Source organism: Papio anubis, chromosome 8 (genome assembly GCF_008728515.1).
Source record: "Papio anubis isolate 15944 chromosome 8, Panubis1.0, whole genome shotgun sequence".
NCBI classification, from domain to species: Eukaryota; Metazoa; Chordata; class Mammalia; order Primates; family Cercopithecidae; genus Papio; species Papio anubis.
This window is the reverse complement of record NC_044983.1, coordinates 113,011,098-113,038,967: the sequence shown is the minus strand read 5'-3', so window position 1 is coordinate 113,038,967 and position 27,870 is coordinate 113,011,098. Positions and strand designations below refer to the sequence as shown.

Genomic DNA, 27,870 nt, shown 5'->3' with positions numbered 1-27,870 from the left:
TTTATATTTATTTACAGCAATGCCTAGGGCAAGTCAGTCAATGCTACTGGAGGAAAAGTATGGCACAAATAATGCCAAATGACAGAAATAGGTATTATATTGGATTAATGTTTCAATGTGGATTTCTCTAGGGTTCTGGGGGAAGGTATAGCATAGCCAAATTACATAGCCAAATTACATGAGCATTCTTTTTTTTCTGAGACAGAGTTTCACTCATTGCCCAGGCTGGATTCAATGGTGTGATCTCGGCTCACTGCAACCTCCACCTTCTGGGTTCAAGTGATTCTGCTGCCTCAGCCTCTTGAGTAGCTGGGATTACAGGTGCCAGCCATCATGCCCAGCTAATTGTTTTGTATTTTTAGTAGAGATGGGGTTTCACCATGTTGGCCAGGCTGGTCTTTAACTCCTGTCCACAAGTGATCCACCCCCCTTGGCCCTCCAAAGTGCTGGGATTAAAAGCATGAGCCACTGTGCCCGGCCTTTTTTTTTTTTTTTTTTTTTTTTAATGTACTCAGCACTATTTTAGGTAGTGTGGCAAAACAGATGAACAATAAAATATGTTTCCTGCCCTCAAGGACTTTATATATAATGTAGGTAAGGACTGTATATATAACATAAGTAATATAAGCTATCAGAGTGAAATAATGAGATAAAAATACAAAGAAAAATAATAAGAGTATTTGCGGCTGGGATGGAAGGCTCTCAGCAACCTCACTCTCTGGGTCCTGGTAGAAAACTAGGCAGCTGGAACATCTACTTGTCTGCACACGAACCCTCATTGATCCTCACTGACTCCTAGTTGTACCCCAATTTGAATGACTCTTGTTTACCATCTAGTCCTAACAGAGATTTATTATTGGGCTTTTCACAAATTAAAAACAGGAATTTAAAGGAATAAAAAATTGCTTGGAGTGAGAGTATTGAAAACTGATAAAAAGGCCACTAATAGTGAGAAAGGGAATGGAAAGCCTGTTACAGACACGACTCAGAAAGCAGAACAAGTTGGGGGTGCTGAGCAAAGGAGCAAGCAAGCTTTCCCCTCTCAGGCTCCCCTCTGACCATGATGTGGCCCTGTATGATGGCTGATAGCCATGTGCCGACTTTATCATTAACAACAGGTTAATAGCTTCAGTATATATTTAATTAGGCTGAAAACTGTGTGATACATTTGAGAAATCTTTCCACTGAAATTAGTTTAAATAAAACCTTTTGGCATGCAAAGGGAATAAGCCTCAGTTATCAGGACAAATCGCAGCAGAGACACCTCATTTCCCAATCATCCTGGACAAATGAAGATTGACTCTCACTAAGCCTGCCATTGTGTGGTGCAGACCATATTTTCTATATTATTATAAAATTATAAAGTGTGATTTTTTTGCAATATCACATCCTTTATAGTCGTTCCTAAGAAGAAAGTTAGTTAAATTTCAAACATGGTAACAGAAAGAGGTTCTAGACCAAATGCCTTATTTAATAGATAAGCTCAAATGAAAGTAAATGTACATTTCATGCAGGTCTTCTGTTTTAATATTTGAATGTAGAATTTTCCAATGTTCTGGGATAGCACACGGCACATGGAAAAGACCATGAAGAATATCATTGCCCACACATATTTGAATTAAGAAAACTGTATGCATATCTAGATTTTTAATCAAAACAGAACCATGATAGCAACACTGATTTTGGAAAAACTGGAAAGATGGAGGGAACAGGAACTCAGGCTTAAGCCATAGCACACTTTTCTTTTATTGATTCTCCATTTGTTTTGTAGGATTTTAACAGTGAAGGAGACTTGAGAAGCCATAAAATCAATCTCTCAAATTGAAGTTGAAAAAAGCAAATCATCTCTCACACCCACCCTGATTGGTAATAATTAACTTGGGAATACTTCAGTTACTCTTTCATTAAGCAGTCCTCCTTGATATCGAACTTATGTTAGTTTATTTATTGGATTCATCCTAAGCATTCAAGGTACTTTTGAAGGATATGAGGCAAGCTGTTAGCATCATTTAACATTTATTGAATTATAACATCCACATAACTTAGAGCAGACACAAGACTTAATGAGAAAAGCAAGACATTATTCCTGTTTTATAGAGAGAGTAACCAAGGCAAACGGGTAGAAGGAAGACTTGAGCAAAGTCAGAAAATGTTGAGAGGAGATTAAGACCCACTTAGGTTATTTTTGGTAGATTGCTCTTTTCACTTATACATAGCTGAGTTTGCTGGAAAAATAAATCTCAGGAATAAGGAAAGTATACTGAATATGAACAGTTAATTGAGATGCTTAAGCATAAACACATGGAGGGGGTGGTAGGTAAGTACCTGTGTTGACTTATCCATCATTCTGTTTGTATGTGCCAATCAGTCTCTGCCAGTTGGCATCAGTCATTATCCAATGAGAGAAATGAGAGCTAGGAAAAGGAGAGTGAGCCTCGATTATCTTTTATAAGTATATAAATTGATGGCTATGGTAGAATTTTTCTATATGTGGAAACTCAAAGTTCTGTGCCTAAGTTTTCTTTCAAGAAACATTTTGTTTTGTCAATAGATACAGAGCCAATGGGTTTATTTAAAACCCTCTTTCATGATGGCAATGAATAAAAGGGGATCATAGACCATCAGAAGATTTTAGCCTTGGAAAACTCCCCATCCTCCTAACACATACAAATAGAGCTGGCTCCGAACTCTGCTGTTTCCATGGTCGTGGCTACCTACTACTCTGTTCCTACTTGAACTTCACTGTGATTTTGTCCATATGTCAGACTGAAGCAGACTGCTTAGGGCCTTGGGTTGAGGTAGGGGGCATCTTTCTCCAGGCTAGACATTTCAACTGAAGAGGAAAAAAAAGTAGGAATAGGAAATGATAAATACTAGAGGTCAACTGATCTATTAAACACAAAAATGATTATTTTTGACTCCTGAGTTCTGAAAATATATTTGAGGGTTCTTCAACACAAGGAACAAAAGAACAAAGAGAAAGGGGAAATCTTTGTTGTTTTATTGATCTGCCTTAATTGTATTCTTTCATCTTAGAAATAAGACGAGCTTGCATAGAAGCCACTATCTGTGGTTCGATTTCTGAGCTAGAAAAAAAAAATCTTTTTAAAAATCAAAATCTGAGCATTTCAGATTAAAACGTGATACGGGCCAATACTGCTTTTTTGGTGAAAGCCTTGAATGGGGTGATCCAGTAAAAGGGACCCAATGACAAATTTAAAACAAGGGGAATAACAGCTCCTGTGCCCTGGCACAGGATGGGTAGGAAGCACATCAGTAATGATTATATGAATTCCAAGTAGGATTCGTTTCATAAGAGATTGGCACATATTTACATTGGGTTCATGATGGAAGGGGAAAATCATAAAAAAAGTATTTGGGGAATCAAGAAGACTTCATGGAAGAGAAGGCTTTTTAGAAGCATGTAAAGAATGTTGAAGAAGGAAATAGACCTAGGCAGTCCAAATATAGAGGTAGTATGGGTAAGTGTATCTTTGGAGAAAGTTGTCTGTTTGACTGTAGAATACACAAGAATGAGAGAAAGACAAGATAATAAGAGTCTTATTGTGGGAGGTCTACAGCATTGGTACTTGAATTGGCAGTCAACAGTGGAGCCATTAAAGGTTTTCAGAAATGAATGTAATAGATTAGAAATTTAAGAAAATTAGAGTACAGACCCAAGAAAGACTGGAGTGGAAGTAACATGAGCAATCAAGAGAATTTTGTAGTAGAATTAAGTGAAAAATTGTGAGACTCCAAGCTAATAAAGGGAAAATCCAGATGTCACTAGCTGCATTTTCAGGGAGCTAACGGATCTAGTGATTGCATAAGCCATAGATCCCTTAGAAAAATTAATGAAAAAATCTCTGGAAGTCCCCCAGAAAAATACCACATTTACACATACTCAAAATGTTGCTTACAATTTCAAGGAGCTTATAGAACCTTGGAACCATGAACCCTTTTTGATTGACAGTTAAAAAATCATTTATAAAACAAAAATTACTTACTATTTTGACATAATGTAGACCAGCATTTCCCATCTTTTTTTTCCTCTGAATGCTGCCTTAGAAAGAAACTTCTGGAATTAAGAACCAGAAACGGAAATGTATGGTGGTCACGTGGCAATCTGGGCAGTTTCTGTGGCATTTCGATTTTTTGTTTTTATAACCTAATACAGTTTATAGTCAAAAAAAAAATTTTAATGCTATGTACCCTGTTATCCTCTGGAAGATTAATATTCCATATCCTTATGTTAAGCATTCTTCAGTAAAGAACACTGGTTTAACTCTTTTTACTCTAGGACATCCAACCATTAATCCAGTGGTCTTCAGAGCCTGTCCCTGCAGTCTTCATCCAGAAATAACTGCCGTTCTCACAATCCACAGATTAAAAATGAGACGTAGGCAACAGGAACATAAAGTTTCCATACATCTGCCTTTACCTCTCCCAGCCCTCCTTACTCTGAACCAGGAGGTACATATTCTGGTCTTTACTAACTAGCTGTGTGGTCATGGAAAATTTATGTGTCTCAGAATTCATATCTGGAAAATGAAGTTATACATTGTCAAGATCTATGCTCTACAATCATCCTGAGGGCTTCTTGTAACACAGTTCGTTGGGTGTCATATTAAAGTTTCTTATTTCAAAAGTCTGGGTGGGGCCTGAGGGTTAACATTGAGTTCCCAGATGATGCCAGTGCTGATGGTCCATGGACCAAACTTAAAGAACTGCTGCTCTAGCATTTTTGGAATCCTGTGAACTCTTTGTAAAATTTGTATTATTTTTGTGTTTTTTCTTTCCAACTTTTATTTTGGGTTCAAGGAGTACATGAGTAGGTTTGTTTCAAGGGTAAATTGTGTCTCTTGGGGTTTTGGTGTACAGATAATTTTGTCACCCAGGTAATAAGCATAGTACTTGATAGGTAGTTTTTAAATCCTCACCCTCCTCTTACCCTCCACCCTCAAGTAGACCCCAGTGTCTGTTGTTCCCTCCCTTATGTACATGTGTACTCAATGTTTAGCTCCCATATGTAAGTCAGAACATGCAATACTTGGTTTTCTGTTTCTGCATTAATTCACTTAGGACAATGACCTCCAGCACCATCTGTGTTGCTGAAGAGGATATGATTACATTCTTTTTTTTAAATGGCTGCATTCCAAGGTTTATGTGTACCACATTTTCTTTATTCAGACCACATTGATGGGCATCTAGGTTGATTCCATGTCTTTGCTACTGTGGACAGGGCTGCAGTGAACATACATGTGCATGAGTCTTTATGGTAGAAAGATTTATATTCCTTTGGGTATATATCCAATAATGGGGTTGCTGGGTTGAATGGTAGCTCTATTTTACTGTGAACTCTTGTACTCTTTCCCAGATAAGTCCTTTCCTCTCTGGAGCCGGCGATTCACTTTCTAGCTGCTCCTGTTTTGTTTCTGATGCTCAAGTTCTTGATTCATGATTCTGAGTAATGGTTGCTATTAGTATTTTCTGAGGAAGATTACTGCATCCATCATAAAGGATTTTTAAAATTTCAAATATGTAGAGTCCATGCTGCTGCCATAGTATAAATACCAACTTTCTAGCATACTAAGTATTGGATGAGCCCAGCCAATGTGCAGATAGACTTGGTGACACAAAGGACCTATTTACATGACATTTTTGTTGGGATAGCACTGCCCTTTAGAATGTGACTGTTAGTGTGGGTGCTGCTAGAAAGGATTCCCTCTACTTAAAATGCATGTGAACAACTTCTGCAGAGTTAATGCTAGGACAGAATTGTGACATTGATAAAGTTTGACTTTGGGGTCCCTTCACTTTGTATTTAATCATTTAATAAATATTTACTCATCGTTGGCATATAAGGTATTAAGCTGTATACTTCAGAGGATACAAAGATAAAACAGATCAAATCCTTGCCTGCAATGGAATTTACAATTCAGTACAAGACATAAGATGTGTACATCCATGGAGACAGTGCGTGGGGCTCCTGCAATATCAGCTGGGCTCAAATGACAGTAAATCTAATTACTACTTATGAGAACTCAGATAGTTTACGTAATCCCTTTCAGCTTCAGTTTCATAATGGCTGATAGGGAAAATTATAACCCATAGAATCAACTATGGCTGCATTGTGAAAAGCCATATAGCCCATATTATTTAAAACATATTCTGGGCTTTCCATAGTACTTGGAATATAGTATATGTTTAATAAACACAGCAGTTTTAAAACTATCATTGTCAAAGTGGAGAGTGATACATGTAATAGATAATTGTTGAGTGCTTACTATGTATTGGATATTGGACTAAATGTTTTTCATTTATTACCTAGTTTAATCCTTACGACAAGCCTAATGAAATTGATCATATAATTTTCTCAATTTTGTAGATAAGAAAGCAGGGCTCAGGGACCTTAAGTAATTTGCTCAAGATAATGCAGCTTGCAAATAGCGGGAGCTGGTATTTAAACAAATTCTGGTTCCTGAGTTTGTATCCTTACCATTGTGTATACTGTTTCCTAATAAATGCTCTAAGAGGACTAAACAAAGCATTTGGGGGAGGTCAGAGGTGTGAGCAAAAACTTCTAAGGGGAGCTTCTAAGAAGATGAAGGCTTAAAATTTGAGCTGGGATTTGAAGAATGAGGAATTTTGGCTCTGTACATTCTCATCTTCCTTTTTCCTGTTCACTATATTTATTTATTTAATAAATACTGGTCCAGCACTTATTTTGTGCCAGGCATTGTAGTAGGTGCTGGCAGCATGACACAAGGTCCCTGATTCAAAGTTCATCCCTTCATGGAACTTACGATCCAGAGATGGAGATGACAATTTAACAGGCACGTAATGAGTAATTACAGAAGAGAAATTTAGGATGCTATTCAATTCAGGAACTAAGAGCTGTGAGCTTACTCTATCCCAGATTGTGCTACATTTCACAGGGACAGACCTTACCTGTAAATTATTGTTTGTTTTTCCTCATCGTCTTGTTGCAGTTAAAATTTCTGTGATGTTAAATCTGTTCATGCAAAATCATTTATGACCCCTTAGTTTTCACACTTGATCTTAGCCAAAAGGATGAGAAGAAATACCTCTTATGTTTTAAGTAAGTGTGATAGGACAACAGCTTTTTTTAGTTATTGACCATTTTTTTCTCCAAAATTTGGCTTTTATCCCTCTCCTCCACCCTTTACTTCCAGTCATACAGCTAAAGTTTTGTACATTCATTACCTAAGGAAATGGCCATTATAGGGCAGAAAACTGGGGGAGAAATCACCCATTTTGGCTGTGGTTTTTAAAAGCCGATCCCCTCAAAGAAAGGGTGAAGACTCTTGGCATAACCCCAGTTATAGAAAAAACTTATGAGAAATTAGGGATCTAATTTCTATGTTCAGTAGGAAAAAGATTCCTGGACTTTGAATGCCTCCAGTAATGTTAGGAAACATAAAATGTCTGAGATTAATTTTTTGCCACCTCAGCTATAAATGAAGAATTAAAAATAAAAATTAGATTCAACAATGGAAAAATAAAGAGAATTAATATGTCTTGCCAGATTGTATTTGTGGATGAATATTGGAATCCATTGTATTGATTCATGCTAAGGTTCACTGTCTTTTTCAGATAAGTTTGAATCTCAACAGTGACTTTTAATATTATATTCATTCATTCCACAAATATTTATTGAACCTCTATGATGTGCTAGGTAAATGGCAGAGGGTAGTATCACAGTGTCAAGCAAGAATAAACACAGTTCTTGCTTACTAAACTTTATTTTCAAGACAGAAAGTCAATAATCAAATAATTACACAAATGCTTGTGAAATTACAAGTGTGTAAACTGCCACCGAGGAAAGATACATGAATTTATGTGGCAAGGGGATCATATGGGGGATCTGAGAAGTCTCCCTGAGAAGTGGCATTTAAACTGAGACCTGAAAATGAACAGGAGCTATGTAGGTAAAACAGAAGGGAATGAACAAGCATTCTAGGCCAACAGAATCAGGATTTTAGCCCTTCATGTGGTAGCAGAGCTACTAGAGAAAAATTTAGGTTGGAGGGAGTGTGGAGAGAGACTTTTGCTCGCAGCATGAGGGCAACTCTTGCCATAAAAGGCGTTCCTGAGCATGAAGTCATGTTCTGCACATGGATGTGGCTTTTGCACGTCTTTTGTTATCTTTGTGCCTATCTCCCTGAGGCCTCAAAGGCTGAACTCTTCACCTTTCCCCAATTCTGCTCCTGCTTCTGCATGTCCCATCTCAACAAATGATAGCTTCATCTTTGCATTCTGTGTAAGATAAAACCCTCCACATCATCCTTTCTGCTTCCTTCTTCCTCATCTGATCTAGGTCCAATCCATCTCCAAGCTGTGTCCATTCTGTCTCATTAATATCTTTCACATCTAAGTCACCTCCCTCCATTCCCAATGCCACTACCTTAGCTCAGGGTCCACACGACCCACCCTGACTATACATATGGAGCTGCTTTAAATTGTTTTAAGAAGCTGCACCTTTTCCCCTCTCAGGGTTTTGATGCATATTTTCCCCTCTGTTCAAAATCATCATTTTATCCTCAACTAGGGAATTCCTGTTCTTCACGCTGGATGCCTTTTCTATAAAAACTCTCCCTGACCACCAGCCATAACCACCATGGATATAAGGTTGGCTTTTCCTCCTTCATGTTCACTCTAAATGCTTCATGCTTATCCCTACCAATTATGCATCTGTTTAGACCCGGGCTGTGTAACATGGTGGCCACTAACCACTGTGGTGGCTACTGAGCACTTGAAATGTGACTGGGACGAGGTGAAAGGTGCTGTGCATATAAAATAAACATCAGATTTCAAAAATCTAGTATGTTGCCTAGTAATTTTTAAGTACTTGTTTACATGTTGTCATGATAATATTTGAGATATACCCAGTCAAATAAAGCATGTTATTAAAATTAACCCCACTTATTGCTTTTTACTTTTCAACGTGTGTCTAATTGAAAGTTTAAAAGTATATATATGGCTCATATTTATGCCTTGCATTATATTCTTATTAGATGGTACTGCTGTAGACCCTAGGCAATTACAACAGGGGTTGGAAAACTATGATGGATGGGCCACATCTAGTCTTGCCACCTGCTTTTTGAAATAAAGTTTTATTGGAACACAACCAGGCACATTTGTTTGTATTCCTATGGCTGCTTTCCCATTACAATGACACAGTTGAATAGCTATGATAGAAACAATATGGCCCACAAGCCTAAAAGATTTACTACTTGGCCCTTTGCAGAAAAGTTAGTTGACCTCTTTTCTGGAGGGTTGACACTGTATTTTGTTTTTCACTGTGTCTCCAAATCATGGCACAGTACCTGACACCTAATAAGCACACAATAAATATTTGCAATATTGGCTGAATGAATAAATCTTTAATCGATATATGATTATTGAGTAAATATAAATTGAGAAGGATATTGCTAGGATCATCGGTAAAATTAGTTTATGACCCACAGCTATGCTGACCATGGGATCAAAATTAAAAATTGAAGTACAACCTGACAAGTAGGTGTATACTTGGATAATCTTCCTATACAACATTTAAAATGGAGACCATCCAAACCAGAATGGGTGGTTCTCATTCTTATCACCATGGAATATCTTGATTTTGGAATAAAGAAAGATATTTTATTTATGCTTGAAATAGGATAGAGTGTTGTATAAATTAGAAAACTTACCTTGTAGGTTGGATATTTGGAGTAAGGGTTTATGTCATAACAACTTCCACCATCCCTCATGTTAGTAAATCCCATGGAAGTCTGGATCTGGTTGATGTACATGAGAATGAATTCTTATATGTTAAAAATGGGGCTGAGAATGAGTGTTGGAATAGAATTAAGCACATCTTCACACTTTGATCCAAATATACTCCTGTCATTTGCTCTCTGCTCACAAATCTGCAGCTGTTAGAAGACATGAAATAATTTTCTTTTGCTTTTCTCTGTCAAATTGTTGATGAACATGATTTCACATAACTGAAACAGCCAGAGTTATCATAGATGAGAATTGAATTTCAGGTCTTGGTTATGCAACATTATCTTCTCTCATAAGAAGCAGTCATTTAAAAATATATATGTAACATTTCTCAGTGTTGCACTGGATCTTTTCTTTTTTTAGTAATTAAAGTTGTAGAAGCAGCTAGATATCCTTATTTCAACAGGTAGATTCCACAGGGCTTTTCTGAAGAAACAATGGGAAGCAGAGCATTTTCCTTTACTGAAGTCAATTTGGGAAGCAAACAAGAAAAGGCAAAAAGTAATATTCATATGTGATCAATATAGAAAGAGAACAATGAAGTATCTGGTGATTTTTGCTTTAGGCTGGTTCAAAGAAATGAAGGATTATAAAGTTGATAAGATCACAGAGTGAGTGATCACACACCCATCTACCCATCTATCCATTTCCCAACAGTTACTTATTAAATTTGTCAAATTACATCTATTAAATTACTATTTGTCCAGCTCTGTGGTAGATGTTGTGAAAGACACAAGGGAAACAAAAGATCATCTTTTTTCTTGAAGACTCACATAGTGTTAAAACTGAAAGTACTTTTAAAAATGATGTTATTGTAATTCTATGTTCTCTTTTCAAGACAAAGACACAGTTGTTAGGTACTTTGCTTAAGGTAATATTTAAAAATTTATGTGGTGGGCCACAGGGCTCTAATTCCTAGTCCAATAAGTTTTCTACTATATTTACTGGGTAAGTCAGATATGCTTATCTGCCTAAAAAGTTGGAAAATAAGTAATCCCAAGTTATTATGTAAGCAAATGTGGGATCATCCTGTATGCCTGACCTATGGGACATCCAAGAATATTCATCACTGAGCAAGAGAATTCAGCGAAGGATTAAAGGTAGAGGTGAGCCTGGAGCTGGACTTTAAGGAAATACAGAGCCTGAGGTCATAAATACTGGAGAGAAGACATTTTAGGTGTGACAAACAAAATAAATAAATGCAGGGCAATGGAAATAAGCAGACATTAGAGATACAGAAAAAGAGATACAATCAGGTTTTAAAAAAATCAACAAAAGTAGTGAAGACGGCCCTGAGTTGCACAGAGGGCCTCTGTGGAAGAGGTGGAGGAACTAGGTTGGGTCAGTGAGGTGAGAGCAGTTGATGTAAGAAAGCTGAAAGCCTGCTGGAAAATTTTTTCTATGAGTAAGAGACTAAGTGTAAGCCAAGCTTTTGGAAGATTTATACATTGCACTCCCACTCTAGAGAAAGACAAAACATTTTTCAAGGACCCAGAAAGAAACCCAAAAGGAAAGAAAATCATTCTGGCAAATTAAATAGGGCAGTAAGTCTATCAGGTTTCCTTTTCCATCTCTATATTGCACACCACTTCACGGTGTTTGACCAAAATTTACAAGTTTGGTGGGAAAATCTAAGTGGGAATATTTGGAGAAAACCCACAGAGAACTAATAATGTTAAGGATATACACACACTTACTTTTGGAGATAGCCAATTTCTATTCCACTAGGGTTTGGAATTTTTTTTAAGGTTTTGATATATAGCTTAAATTATTGCTTATGTGTGAGGAAGTGCACGCTTAAATGCTATGTTGTCTCTGTAATATCTACAAATCACTCAGCACACCATCACTGACAGTAAATATTTCATATCTTATTGAAAAATAATATTCTCCTTATAAAATATCAAAATCATATTCCTTTTAGGCTCTTCCCCAAATCCTCCCTTGAGAGACTTAAAAAATAATCATCCTTAAAGCTTCATCATACAAACTTGCCAGTGAAATTTCAGTGAACAGTTGTTTTGAGTTTGAATTTTAAGTTCCATGGATTTGAGGTATGAAATTCTGTTCTCCACATCACCATTGCTGTGCATGTGGAATTAGTGTGAAAAAAGAATCTATAGCCATCTACTTTCATTTATTTTGGTTTTTCTTATAATGTAAGTAGGAAACTTTTATCTACATAAATCGTGCCCACTTACAGCTGTTTCTCCAACTCCATTTTTCTGCAAAAGATTACCAGTTTCTGTGACCAGGCTCTTTCAACTGCACAACAGTTGCTGCCTTTATTTGTATAATTAACTTGCCTATCGGTGGAGAGAGATGATGTGAGCAGAGGCAAGCACAGGCACTCACTGTTTGTTGCCACTGACATAGTGAAGCTGCAAGGTATAAGCAGAGTTGTGATTCATCCCCTATCTCCTGCAGCTTGGCTTGAGTAACTGACTGCCTTAACACCTCTTTAAGCATTCTTCCTTGTTCTTTTCAAGGACCTGATAGTCTATTGAGAAAAAGAGATGCAAATAACATGTACAATGGAAGAAATGCTACAAAGTAGATAATGGTCATGCAGGATTTGCCCCTCTTCCCAAGTTGATAGAGAAGGTTGACTACTCGTTGTAGTTTGTGATGTTCACTCTTCTGAGAATAAACAAGCATCTTTTGGTTGGCCTGTGGTTGTGGGGTAGCTATCATTCTTGTCATCTTCAAATATAGGTGAGACATTCTGGACAGATGATGTTATGGCTAACAAGAGAGACAATTTTTACATGCTCATAAGCAATGTGGCCAACAGTGTGGGAATGTGGGCATTCACTTTTTTGGTAGTAGGGTGGATTAGAGGACATGAATAGACTCTCTGAAAACAACTTGGAAATATGCTCTGTGAAGGCTTTGTGCATCTTATTTATTACTATCCCTCATGCCTAGAATGAAACCTGAATAAATGAATAAATGTCAAAATCTTTAAAATTTTACATATGCTTTGATGCACAAATCCTAAGAATTGGAAGTCATCTTGAATCTACTATTAAAATTTAGCTGTAGGAATACACATTGTATTATTATTTATAATACTAAACGCTTGAAATGTCTCATTTAGTTTTATCAATGTGGAATTGAGTAAAAATTATATAACATCTCTATTATGGATTATTAGGCAGCTATGACTGCTGATGTTGCATAAAAATATATAAAGGATACAGAAAGATACATGCGACTATTTTTATGAGTAGGTTGTAAAACAGTACACAGAGTATTAATCCATTGCTATAAAATGATAAAATAAAAAACTTTTCAAATGTTGTCAAAGAAGGAACTTTACCAGAGACTCAGGCACAGTCTCAAAGAACAAAAACTCTGAAATTTTCATGACTTAAAACAACAATACTTGTGCTATATGGCTATTGTGAATCAGCAGGGAAGCTTGGCTCATCAGTCGCTCAGGATCCCAGACTGAAGATAGCATTGAAACAAATGGTGTTCACAATGTCATACAGAAAGAGCCCTGGAAGGTTTCACACTGGGAATTAATGGCTCTAACCTGGAAGTAAAATGTTGCTTCTACTCAAACTCATTGGTCAGATCCAGTCACGTGTCCCATCCATGAAAAAGAGAGCAAGACATTATAATCCTCCACGTAAATGAGTATGAGAGAATTAGAAATACTTTGTGAGCAGTACTAAGGATATCACTTATGGTCATCAGTATTCAGCTCACTCAGTGTGTCCCTATGGAAACAACCCCAAAGCCTTATCCAGTCTTACAGAATAAACTTATCCCGTTTTATGGCATAAGACTATTATGTCTATAGTTTCTGGGTGGTAACCAAGTAGTCTCTTTATCAGGTCTGGATGTGGCTCCTTCTGATTATAAAATCAACTGAAAAAAAAAAAAACCACAAAAAAGATAATCTCTCCCCCCGACACTTAGGACAAAACAGCAGATTAGGGGCAAGGTGTCTATAATATTGCCAAGGTTGGTTCTTACAAATTCTGATATTTTACTGCCAGTCAGCATTCCCTGGGATGAGGAAATCTCTTAATTAGGTTCTGATTTGGTTCCTGGGGAGGGGTTCTGCAGTCCACGGCCCTTAATTTTGTTCTTTGGAAGTTCTTTCTTTTCTATTGTTGCCTTGGCTACATCTGCAGAGTGCATTATAGAATGTACACTCCTTCAAGGATGAGAAGCTTTCTTAGTCTGATACTTGCTCATAGAAGTTCACATACCTAACCATTGTTAATGTGTTTGTCTTTACACAAAAGTTTTAGAAGGTTCATTATTTCTTTGGCCATACAAGTTTCTCAAAAAAGTAATCAGCTTCTTTCTTGTAGTTGTTTATGGTCAACTTCCTGTGCCAATAGCCCCATACACAGCTTTTTTGATACATGCTTCTCTGTGTTTTCTCTGAACTGTACATATCTTAAGCCAACTAAATTTCAGCAGAAGAGCCACAGCTTCAGTCTTTAAAAAAAAATGGGTCATTTTGTCCATATGAAAGACTAATTGGGTTGTTATGTTAACCCATTCAGAAGTTTAAAAACTTGTGTGGAAACCATATTCTTGATTTATTCCTTGATACAAGACTGTATTCTTATCAGTCTGTCTCTAATTAGTGATAAGAAACAATTGCCTTGTCCAACTCTCCAAGTCTTCAAATTTTCTTGACCATCTCTGTTGTCTTTCATACTTGCTTGCTTGTTAAAATTCTGTTCTTAGCTCATTGTTTTATTGCAGTATTTTGTCAAATGAAGCCAACAGTGATTGACACTTGCTAGAAAAGTTCTATTTTTCAATCATTTCGCCCATAGCTACAAGTTCACAAAGTACATTACCTTCCTTTTAAGTTGTCACAGGTGACAATTTTACAAAATAGCTCATTTGTGCATATAACATAGATTGCTGTCATTCCAGCTGCAACCGAAGATTCGTTGCTGCCTGCCACCTGATCACTGAGCCAATGCTACAGACTTTATGTTTTTAATATTGATGTATTACTCCAATTCTTTTTCTAAAAAGATACTTTAAAAAATTTACCAGAATAAGAGAAATCTAGTTTTCAGTTTTGTAGACCCCTGAAACTTGTTATTAAATTATTTTGTCCCAGGCAACTGGACTACACATTCAAACTTCTAAGAGATTACAGAAAAAACGTGATTTGTTTATTTAAAATTGAAAGTCCACCTAAATGACTAGAATATTTGTATTTTCTAACTAGAACATATTCCCTGGGTCAAGGGATTCCAGAAACCAATGTTTTAATCTGAATGTTTCTTCTTTTTGTTTTCTTATTTTTTATTTTTGGAGATAGAGTCTTGCTTTGTAACTAGGCTGGAGTGCAGTGGAACAATAATGGCTTACTGAGACTGGAACTCCTGGGTTAAAGCAACTCTTCAGACTCAGCCTCCCAAGCAGCTAGGACTACAGGCATGCACCACCATGCCTAGCTAATTTTCTAATTTTTGTAAAGATGTGATCTTACTATGCTGCCCAGGCTGGTCTTGAATTCCTGGCCTGAAGCAGTCCTCCTACCTTGCCCTCCCAAAGTGCTGGGATTTCAGATGTGAGTCACTGAACCCAGCCTGACTCCTTCTTGATGACTTTTAATGAATTCCTTGATCATAAGTGGATACTATTGTGGGATAATTCATCTACTCTTTGTAGAATCTTGGCCTCCCTTTCGGTACCATAAAGCTCAGCTTTCATTGACCAGGAGATTTTCTCTCTTTTTTTTTTTTCCTGAGATGGAGTTTTTCTCTGACGCCCAGGCCGGAGGGCAGTGGCAGGATCTCGACTCGCTGCAACCTCTGCCTCCCGGGTTTAAGCGATTCTCCTGCCTCAGTCTTCCGAGTAGCTGGGACTACAGGCGCGTGCCACAACGCCCAGCTAATTTTTTGTATGTTTAGTAGAGATGGGGTTTCACCGTGTTAGCCAGGATAGTCTCAAACTCCTGACTTCGTGATCTGCCCGCCTTGGCCTCCCAAAGTGCAAGCCTTTCTTTTGGATAGGGTTGTCTTTTTGCATCTCATTTTCTAGGGGGGCAGAGAAAGATAACAAATGATGAACATGAAGAAATGCTTTTTGGGCCGGGTGCAGTGGTTTACACCTGTAATCCCAACACTTGGCGAGGCCGAGTCAGGCAGATTACTTGAAGCCAGGAGTTTGAGGCCAGCGTAGGCAACATGGCGGAACCCAGTCTCTAGTAAAAATACAAAAATTAGCCGGGCGTGATGGCGCATGCCTGTAGTTACTAGGAAAGCTACTAGGAAAGCTGAAGCATGGGAATCGCTCGAACCTGAGAGGTGGAGGTTGCGGTGAGCCGAGATTGCACCACTGCACTTCAGCCTGGATGACAGAGCAAGACCGTCTCAATTCCGTCTCAATTAAAAACAAAAACAAACAAACAAACAAAAAACAGTTTTCATATAATGTGTTTTTAAAATAATGAAACTGGGTAGTGGTATATAGTGAAACTTGGAGGAGAGAATGGAAGAAATTGTTTTTACTGGAATGGCCAGCAAAACCATTGTAAGCGGGGGACATTTGAGCTGAGACTCACAGGAGGGGAAGAGGCAATCATAAAAGGTCTGAGGAAAGAACATTCTATGCAGAAGGAACAGCAGGTGAAAAAGGCCAGAGATGTGAAGGAGCTCAGTGTGTTCGAAGGACAGAAAGAAGGCCGGGGAGTTGAGAGAATGGTAAGGAGAGACGTATTAGGTCATGTCCAGAGGCTGGCAAGGAGTGCATTGTGTACAGTTTTGCTGGTCATGTTGGTAAGTTTCTGTTTTACTCTAAACCCAGTGGAACTATTGAAAGCTTTTAAGCAATGGATCCATTTGATCTGTTTTATGCTTTAAAAAGATCACTCTGGCTGGCTACTGCATGGAGAATGAATTCTGGCAGGGGAAGAGTGGAAGCAGCCCATTGCAGCCCAGCTGTGAGATATTAGTCATTTGGATTGGGGTTGTAGCAATAGAGATGGTGATAAGTGGTGAGATCTTGAATGTATTTTGGAAATAAGAGTAGACAAGATTTGCAGATAGATTAGATGAGAGATATGAAGAAAAGTGAGAAAATAAGGGTTATTGCTAGTGTTTTGGCCCGAGAAACTTGATCGGTGGTGATACCAGCAACTGAGAGATGGGGAAGACGGCTCTGGGTAAATCAAGAATTTTATTTTGAAAATACTAAATTAGAGATGTCTATTAGACAGCTCAGAGGTGATGTCAAGTAGGCAGTTGGGTATATAAATCTAGAGCCCAGGGGAGTGGTAAGAGCTGGAGATAGAGATTTATGAGTCATCAGTACAAAAATGTTATTTTAAGCCATAGAAGAGGATGAGATCACCTAGAGAAGGAATTTGGAGAGAAAAGAGGGAGGAGGACAGAGTTAAGGGTTAGCAGAGGCGGAGGAACCAGAAATGGAGTCCAAGAAGGCACAAGTTCCAGGTTAGAAGAAAATCAGGTGTGAGTAGTGTTGTGAACACCGAATGGAGATATTTTTGCAAGAAGAAAGCCATATGCTGAAAACTGACTAATGCTCTATCCCATTTCTGCTTTATATTTCTCCCAAACACCCACAATACCATGCCCCTCTCCTTAGCATTTGATTCTACTAGAAAGGAGGTTAATTACAGAACAATAATTGTTTGTATTATTTTTCTTTTTCGGTCTGCTATTTTAGGAAGTAGATAAAATGGCATATTGACAGATCTGGAGGGTCTTAGATCTACCGTTCAACATTGGCATTACTGATATTAGAGCACTACCACTCATTAGCTGTGGGGATGTAGGAAGATTATTTAACCACTCAGAGCCTTGGTTTCCTCATTCGTTATGTGGAGATGACACTATCAGATGACAGATTTGTTGTGGGGATTCATTAATATAATGCATACAAAATGGTAGCTCAGTGTCTGGCAGAAGCTAAGTAGATCACAAATGGTAGCTTTTATTATTTTTTCCCAGATGATGATTGGCTAATTATGGAAATGGATCACTATCAAGTAATTCTGGAAAGATGAGTAGGCAAGATTTGCAGCTAGATTGGATGAGAGATGTGAAGAAAAATGAGAAAATAAGGGTTATTCCTAGTGTTTTGGCCCTAAACATAGTTAATTGTTTAGAACTATGTAGGAGAGATAATATCTACATATTATTGCTACAGGATAGAAGTTAAACACTCAACCTGTAAATAAAACCCTGCTATTGCCCCTGTGTCCTCTAACAAACACCCTATATCTTGTCTCTTTCAGAGACAGGATGTGTGAAACTCAGATCAGTGATGTTTTAAAGATGGAGCATCAGTGATAGAAACATACTTCTGTGCTTCTCTGGTGAAGAATGATCCAGGCCTGTCTTTGAAACTGAAGTTTCAGGCTGCCAGTAAGCAGATATAGTGAAGATAGAAATCCTTGCACAACCGAAATGGGTCATGACTGCTGTAAAAATAAGCAGGAATTTCCCCACTTTGGGGCAACTCACAAGCCTATCTTTCCCTCTGAAGCACAAGAGAATGGGTCAGGGATATAATTGAGCAAGTATCTCAGATTCATTTTCCAGGAAATGAAGCTCTAGCTGCTCTGTGAGAGTTCTTTGTTAAACATGACGATTCCTCTGAAAATGTTACAATTCTGCTATGGTCCCTCTGTTCCAGCCACTTCTTTATTTGTGGAGGGAGTTGGGTGACTGTGGCTGCTCTGGAGTAGGGTACGGGGTCATTGATGATGGAAATATATCAATTCCCTTCCTTCAAACTAACACCTCCATCTCTTCAAAGGCATCCATAAGGGTTTAGAAATTATACCCATATAACATCCTTCACCCAACACACATACCTATTTTCAGTTAAAATGGAACTTTTAATTTCATTTTCCCTCGAGGAGAGTTATCACTTTGGTCTAATCATAAAAAGAAAAAGAAAAAGAAAAAAAAAAAAGTAGCACATCGCCTGTGGAATAGATTGCATTATTGAACCCTGAATCTTGTTGCATTATTTATGATCTCTGTGAAATTGATAACGTTGGTTTAGCTCTCTAATCCTCAGTTTCCTCATCTATAAAATGGAACTAATGACTGTTGCATAGTATACTGTATAAATTAATACATTAATTCATACAAAGGACTACTTAGCACTATCAACTTAGTACTATTAGCTCCTTAATAAATATTTGTATTAGGGTTCTCTAGAGGGACAGAACTAATGGAATATATATATATATATATATATATATTTATTAAGTATTAACTCACATGATCACAAGCCCCACAATAGGCCATCTGCAGGCTGAGGAGCAAGGAGAGCCAGCCCGAGTACCAAAACTGAAGAAGTTGGAGTCTGCTCTTCAAGGGCAGGAAGAATCCAGCATGGGAGAAAGATGTAGGCTGGAGGCTAGGCCAGTCTCTCTTTTCACATTTTTCTGCCTGCTTTTTAGTCTAGATTCTATGGCAGCTAATGAGGTGGTGCCTACCATTAAGGGTGGGTCTGCTTTCCCAGCCCACTGACTCAAATGTTAATCTCCTTTGGCAACACTCTCACAGACACACCCAGGATCAATACTCTGTATCCTTTAGTCCAATCAAGTTGACACTCAGTATTAACCATCACAATATTGTTGGATTGTTTGAGCCAAGGAGTTCGAGGTTGCAGCAAGCCATGGTCATCCCACTGCATTCTAACCTGGGAAACAGAGCAAGATCCTGCATCTAAAATAAACAAACAAACAATAAGTAAATAAATAAAAGCTGAAATATTTTGTCTGTTACGCAAGAACACAAAGAAGCTCATTTTTAGGAGGCGTTTTCATATTGTTGTTTTCACCAGTGTTATTTTATAGATCATTGTTGGTTTTAAAACTTTATTCCATCCTCTCTGATGCTTTAAAAAAAGAAATACCATGTTAGGAGGATCAAGCAATCTAGCTGTATGATATAATAGAGGATAATGACACCTCCTCTAGTTTTATATTTATGAGAACATCTAACACATCAAACAAAGTGTCAACACAGAGCTGGAGTTATTTAACTGAATATGTTTATCTTTAGGGTGTTTTTGGCTCTGTGTAATAGGAAACAGTGACAGAAACTGGCTTAAATAATAAGAAACTGTATCTCAGAATGCTCAAAGTCCAGAGGTAGGATTGTTTGGCCATATTCCAAAGTGCCCATTGTTTCCACGTCTACGCCATCCCTTCCTCAGAGACTCGTGCTTGTCTTTAGTCTTCTCCCTCTAGTCACAAAATGAATATTAGAGCCCCAGGCATCATGTTCAGACATGATTCCATCTAGAGAAGGAAGAAGGGCCATGTTTTCCTTAGGTCTCTTTCTTATAGGAGCCTACTGATGATCAGAAGAAATTGCTGGCATTTGCCAGCCTTCTGAACAATTCCTACAATTTTCATTCACAGGGCAGCTTCCTTAGGATGTAAATGGTCTCAAAGCTTCAGCACACAATTGTTTAACAACATGTCAGCCCAGCACACTGAGGTCTTCTCTCCCCTTTGTCCCTACTTTTTCCATATAGGTAATTAGACATTTCAAAATGTGTTACTTGCAGAACTTCATTCCTGCTTCCATTTTTTTTTTTAAATCAATTTTAGTTATCTGTCACAAGCAGCAGAAAACAATTCTGGCTGATTTAAACAAGAGATACATTTATTTCAAATGTACTAAACTAGTTCCAGAATGATCTTGAATTTTCTTTTGCTAGACAAGACATTATTAGGACAATTGGCAAATTCAGAATAAGGTCTGCAGATCAGATCATAGTGTTGTATGTAATCTGATTTTGAGAAGTAGGCTGTGATTATGTAAGATAATTCACTTTTTAGTAAAAACACAATGCCCTTTTAGGGAAAAAGCATCATGTCTACAAGTTACTATTAAACAGTTTAGAAAAAACTACACAGAGAGAAAGAGGGGAAGAGGCGGAGAGAGGAGAGGGAGGAGGGGGAGAGAGAAGAAAGAGGAGGACGGGGAGGAGGTCAATGTAGAAAAATATTAACATTAGAAATCTGGCTGAAGATATATCCAGGAATTCTTTGAATTAGTCTTGCAACTTTTGTATAAGTTTAAATTATGTTCAAATTAAAAAAAATGTTTAGTGATACAAAAAGATGAAAGGTAAGATTGCAGCGAGGCAAAAAATTGCTTTAATACACCTTTAATACACCTCTAAAGACAATGAGGAGGATTCTTAGTGAACGCTTAAGAGCAGACTAGATTGCGAGAGATCCTGGCTGAAAGATTTCAGAACTGGAAACCATGGTTCAATTCACACCACAGAGCTGAACCCTGTGGGCAATACTGCCACCACTACGATGTGCCACACATTGCAGCTTACCCTGCTGCTGTAGCTGGCACTCCACACTTTATACCACCACCAGCACAGTTGCTATGGCTGCTCTGGATGAGTCATCTTTTTATAACCACCACCCATGCCATAGACTTATCTCTAGGGCCTTTGCTTTTTAGATTCACATTAAATTCAAGGTCCGGGTGCAGAAATCAGATTGATAGAACCCAAGTTGTGGGGCTATCTCTAGGTGCAAGGTAAGGCTAGTAGGATGAGTATCAGACATTTTCAGTCTCCACAGGGACACACAAATTGTGCTTTGCCCACAAAAGAAGGGATTCTCCAAGGAGGAATGGGTTTCAGGTATTTTGTAAGAATGACACATGAATGACAAGAATGACACAAGAATGACAAATGTTCGTTACAGAATAGTGTTTGCAGTTCTCTCCCTTAGGATGTCGTAATACACTCTGGGCTTTGCTCTGTCAAAGGCAGAAGTGAAAGAAAACGTATTTCCCTCAATTTGAGAGGAATAAAGTATTTACAGATGTTGAGTCCTACTTTCACATATACTCATAGTGGGATTAATATGGAAGACATTATTCCTGATGAGGTTTAACCACTTCTGACATTACATGGAAAATGGGAACACTTTGTTTTCAATTGGATTAATTTTATTCGGAATATCCCTTATTCTGGACATTTATATCTTGTTTTGTTTTCTCCCATACTTTTAAAGGTTTTTTCCTCTTGTATTTCTTTTTGTAAAAACCATTATTTACATGAGGTTGACATTTTTTGTTTCAGAAGGTTTTCAACTCCTATTTTTCAAGAAGAAAACCCAGCCCTCAGCTCTGGTATAGTACCTAGTGCATAGCAGGGGCTCACAAACGTTCGTTTTCTATTCAAATCTTGTTTTGTTATATAATGTAAATACAATTATGTAATATTGAGGTCCTACTCTGGCCCAGAAGTATAAATGCTGTTTGTGGTTAGGCATTAAAAACATTTGTTTTTTTTTGTCCTTAGTATCTCATTGAAAAAGGAAGGCTCATACTTCCTTTGAAAAAGCATCTGTGTCATAATTCTTAAGAACATAGTATTTTATTTTTATTAATGTTTGCCATAAAATGATTAGAGGAAAAAAGTGAGATATGAAAAATTGTATTCTAAAAGTATTTGACGTCTGGTTGGAATTTTTATATTACTTGATTGTCAAAAGTTTCTTCTGAGTGGTTGAGGGAATTTTAACATTTCATTTGACAGTGAGATCTGAGATGAATTTAACTGCCTTCAGTAGTGCTGGCCTGCTCCTGAGAGAGAGATGATTGAGAGGGAGGAAGTGGAGAGGAGGAAGAAGCCTTTACTCACACTCCTTGAGGAGTGATTCAGGTGGACAGTCTGAATTATGGGATTTATTGGCAGCAAGTAAGTATTGTCTGAGTAGATTACTGCAAAATGCTTTAGCTGGGGATGGCTTTGAAAACCACTCATCAATTACAGATGGTACCCAGTATAGCAGCAGGAGTACCCTTGTAGGCTTTCGTCTAGGAGAAACCTGTTATCTCCGACCTCTTCCTTCATGAGTGACCCTTCTTAGCCAAAGACCTCAACTGTTCATCAAAAACCTGCCACTCAGAACTGCATGTCAATTATTAAACAATGTCCCATGCAGGACACTGACTTTAAATTATCTTGGAAATGATAAAGACCAGCATTTGTCTTTGTTAACATGCTAAGTGATTCTGTGGTCTCTAGTCACAGGTGAAAGGATCAGCTTTGAGATTTCTAGATACCAGAATACATTAGGGTTAAGCAAAACTCCATATTTTCCCAGAGAAACTTTAGCCAGAAATGTTGCTTATGTGAGATGAGAAGTAAGATGAAATGTTCTAACATGGTGAAACTTGATAGGCAAATGAGCCCATCTAGGGACAGTAAGGATTGGTAATGTGGGTCTGTGGATGCCTGGAAGGCTCATAGAAAGACTTCAGGAATTCCTCAGTCTCTTCAAAGTGTAAGCAAAATTTTGTGTGTATTTTCTTATGTGCATGATATGGTTTGACTGTGTCCCCACCCAAATCTCAACTCGAATTGTAACTCCCACAATTCCCACAAGTCGTGGAAGGAACTTGGTGGGAGGTGATTTGTTATGGGAGTAGGTCTTTCCAGTGCTGTTCTGGTGATAGTGAATGAGTCTCACGATATCTGATGGTTTTAACAACAGGAGTTTCTTTGCACAAGCCCTCTTTTTACCTGCTTCCTCCACGTAAGATGTGACTTGTTCCTCTTTGCCTTCCACCATGATTGTGAGGCCTCCCCAGCCACATGGAACTGTGAGGCCAACTGAACTTCTTTCTTTTGTAAATTAGCTGGTCTCAAATATGTCTTTATCAGCAGTGTGAAAATGGGCTAATACAGTGCATTTATTTATGTATTTATTTATTTTGAAGCATGCCCATACTTTCCATTGGATTCTCAAAGGGATTCAGGACCTGAAAACTTTTTGAAATACTGCTCCATAGTAAATGGCACAAATCTCTCTGAATCAAGGATATCTCTAGCCTTAGGCAAAGCTAGGTTAAAGGACAGAACAGAGTCAGCCTCTGGAGTGCCCTCTATATAAGGAAAAAGAAAACATTACTAGAGTAAGTTGATAAAGTATAAATTCATCTCACTCCTACTGGACACTGCCCTTGAGTGAAATTAAAAACTGAAAATTTTTTGACATATCTTTTGAGCATTTTTGTAAAATACCCATGTAGCTATGGACAAAATTCTGGAATAAAATGATACTTATAGCCTTAGGTATCCTGAAGACCTCATTGGCTCTGTTTCTTAAAGGAGTCATATTTACAGAATTGCAGTTGGCCAGGTGTGGTGGCTCACGCCTGTAATCCAAACAATTTGGGAGGCCCAAGCAGGTGGATCACTTGAGGTCAGGAGTTTGAGACCAGCCTGGCCAACATGGTGAAACCCCATCTCCAGTAAAAATACAAAAAAAAAAAAAAAAATTAGCCGGGCATGGTGGCGGGCACCAGTAATCCCAGCTACTCTGGAGGCTGAGGCAGGACAGTCGCTTAAACCTGAGAGGCAGAGGTTGGGAGGCTGGAGTGAGCCTAGATAGCACCATTGCACTGCAGCCTGGATGGCAGAGAGAGATTCCATCTCAAACAGAACAAAACAAAACAAAAACACAACAACAACATAAACAAAACCAAACAAAAAAAAGAATTACAGTTGATTAGCCACAAATAATTTTTAAAATGTTTTTGCTCACGTCTCTCATAAAAATAAAAGAATATCCATGTCCTATCTTATTTCTTATAGCTGCCAGTACACCCCCCAGTTTCTTCTTACAACTGTTTCATCCAGAGTCCTTCACGTGGTTATCCTTCATGTTGTTACCCTTCATGTTCTCTATTCCAGTCCAGGTTGCTTATTTTCTCTTCTCTGGACTTCCCCCTGTTGCTTTGCTCTTTATCGTATAGATCGATTTAGTTGTTTTGGCTCAGTCCTTCCTTCTGTCTTCTGTTTCTGGATCTACTCCTCTCCTCTTATTTTCCAGAGGCTGCATCACAATATTCTAGGGACAAAGGCTGCCTTTAAGAAGCAGAAGAGGTGAAGAAACCAGGGAAACAGGAAACATACAATCCTACATCTTGTTTGGGGGCTGGGTGTGGTGGTTTATGCCTGTAATCCCAACATTTTGCGAGTCAAGGCAGGTGGATCACCTGAGTTCAGGAGTTCGAGACCAGCCTGGCCAACATGGCCAAACTCCATCTCTTCTGAAAATACAAAAATTAGCCTGTGTGATGTACGCGCCTGTAGTCCCAAGCACTGCAGTGGCTGAGGGAGGAGAATCACTTGAACCTGAAAGGCAGAGGTTGCAGTGAGCCGAGATGGCACCACAGCACTCCAGCCTAGCGACAGAGCAAGATTCCATCTCAAATAACAATAATAATAATAATATAAGTGATTTATTTTGTTTCTTAATTTTAAAACATATAATATGCCTTCTAGGTAGCTTTGTGATTTGGAAAACCACAAAAGAAAACTGAAATGTTTTATGCCTTCCAGAATTTTTTAGAAAAAGAATTCTGCTTCAAATAGTGGAAATACATTTGTAAGTGAATCAGACTCTGGGTAGTTTTCATTAATATAAAGTCAGTTTCCTCCCAGCTCCACTCACAGATGATGGGCTCGTATGAATCTTTCTACATGCATCAGATAGTATGCTAGATGATGGTGACACGGAGATGAAAAGGCTCATCCCAGCTCTCAAGAACTGACTGTCTAGTGGACAGAGAGGTAAACAGATGGTTACAGTACATGAAGATAAATGTACCACGGGGGGCATGTATATTGGGCAGTGGGAACTCATAGAAGTGTTAAATCAAGTTTAGCCTAAAGCTGCCTCCATATATATTTAAGTTCAGCCTAACGGTTTTACTGTACATCGTGACCTGTAACAAGTGGAGGTGTAAACAGACCGTAGCCTATGCTTGTGCCAGTCACAGAGTGTGGGCCAATCAAATGTAGCCAACTGTTCGAACTGTGTTCAAATAAGGCAAGTGCTGAGCTGTAACCGATCCAGCTGTTTCTGTACCTCATTTCCGTGTTCTGTATGTCACCTTCCTTTTTCTGTCCACATATCTTCTTCCACCATGTGGCCGCACTGAAGTCTCTGAGCCTATTCTGGCTCAGAAGGCTGCCCAATTCACGAATCGTTCATTGCTCAATCAAGCTCCTTTAAATTTAATTCAGCTGAAGTTTTTCTTTTATAAGAAGGACGCATCCACATTTGCCTACAGGAGATGAGCCTTAAGCTAACTCAGAAAATGAATAAGCTTAGGCAAAGGTGAGACAGCAAGTCACACGGAGGTTACACAGTGCACAAACAAGTAAAGGCATGAGACAGTGTGAGAAGGTATGAAATATGGAGATGGGAGACTGGGAATTAAAACGAAATGTGACTGGCTAGGTAGTTTGAGTTTGCACAGTAAGGGATCTTTGTTTTCCCATGAGGTATTCTGAAACTTCGAATCACTCTTCTATTGCTACTACTGCAGTAGTTCTCAGTGTGGCATGGTGACTAACCGGGTCAGCTCAGAGGTCAGACTGCCTGAGTTTAAACCTTTCTCTTCTTGCTATTAGAGTGCCATTGCACAGTTTGTTTACCTGGCTTCTCCCTTCATCAATTTCTTCTATAAAATGGAGATAGGCCACCCTTTATCAATTTTTTCTTCTATAAAATGGGAACAGGCTGGGCACAGTGGCTCGTGCCTGTAATTGTAGTATTTTGGGAGGCTGAAAGCGGGTGGATCACTTGAGGTCAGGAGTTAGAGATTAGCCTGGCCAATATAGTGAAACCCCATCTCTACTAAAAACACAAAAATTAGCTGGGTGTGGTGGTGCGTGCCTGTGGTCCCAGATACTCTGGAGGTGAGGCAGAAGGATCACTTGAATCTGGGAGGAAGAGGTTGCACTAAGACAAGATCACATCACTGCACTCCAGCCTGGGTGACAGAGTAAGACTTCATCTCGAAAAAAAAAAAAAAAGAGGTTGAGAGGGAGATAATACTGTCCCCTTTGCAGGGTTGCATTAACCCATGTAAGACATTTAGAATTGTACCTGACACAGGTATTACAGTGCAAAAACTATTAACTCTTATAAATGTCCCTTTCAAACATCAATAAAAGGAATGTTCTGCAACATTTCAACATTTGATCTTCTAGCAACATTGGCCTTGGGGGTAGATTAGTGGATCAGACACATTTCTATATGTTGTAGGATGAATAGTGTCAAGGTCTCTTTATTCTACCATATTTTCTTACTTGGAAAAGTCGTGATACTCAGTATTTACATGTTATTAGTATCTGAAGATGTTTGATAATTAAGCTATTATCAAGCACAAATGTCTTGGCATAAATGAAAGTATAAAGCTGGGAGGACGGACCTGAAAAATGGGTCACAAACCTGGTAAGGTAAAAGCACAAAATGGAAAATGAAAGAACAAAAATTAAATTGACCTGCAATACAATATATGGTTTAAACTTTGGTCACAATATAAATAATACGTTTATTGCTTATAAAAACACTTTCACGTGATAGAGCTACAGATAGAGTATCTTTTATTGTTAAGATTAAATACAAGATAAGGAAACCAAGGTACAGATTAAGACCAATGTGACAACTTTTGTTTTATTGTCCCTCCCACACCACCCTCCACACCCAGCTCTGTAATGGTGTTATTGAGAAGGAAAGAAAAGTCTAAATCCACTTTGGGGAGTTGCATAACTTTTAGGAGAGCACTCGCTATATTCATCAAGAAGTTATAGTCACTGGTAGTATCATTCACTGGCGGCGCCTGCTAGCCAGGGTGGGGAGTTTGCTTGAGATATATGTATTATTCATAGTTACAGGCTAGCCTGTTATAGCAAGACTTTAGAGTTGCTACCTCATGTTTATAGACACATGGCAACAACAAGGGACAGAGAAACGGACTTGGAATTTATTCAGTGAATATTTTTATAGCCTATACTCTGTGTAGAGTCACCATGGAGTGACTCAAAGAGCTTACAGACAAATTGGGGGAGGTGAGAACCGCACATAGAAAAGGTTAAATAAAAACAAAATGAAGAGGAGAAGAAATAAGATAAATGAAAATATATTTTGGTGCCTTGATTGACTATCAAATAAGTGGAAATGACTGGCCGATACAACATCTCGTAACCTCAATTCCCACTTGAAAATATGCACCCTGAATTCATGAGCCTGCCAATCCCTCC

The 27,870-nt window shown here is 38.3% G+C and overlaps 1 long non-coding RNA gene across 2 annotated transcripts in view; it reads left to right on the top strand.

Annotated features, from left to right (window-relative positions):
• The window catches only part of LOC110744007, a 79,748-nt gene extending 74,532 nt beyond the window's left edge, over positions 1 to 5,216 (top strand). Inside the window, exons 4-5 of one of the 2 annotated variants that reach the window (XR_002523961.2) lie at positions 1,772 to 1,866; positions 4,301 to 5,216. This is a non-coding gene — a long non-coding RNA (uncharacterized LOC110744007). Of the gene's footprint in view, positions 1 to 1,771 lie in introns of both variants that reach the window. The other variant, XR_004185918.1, reaches the window with a different exon arrangement.
• The last annotated feature ends 22,654 nt before the right edge of the window (positions 5,217 to 27,870 follow it).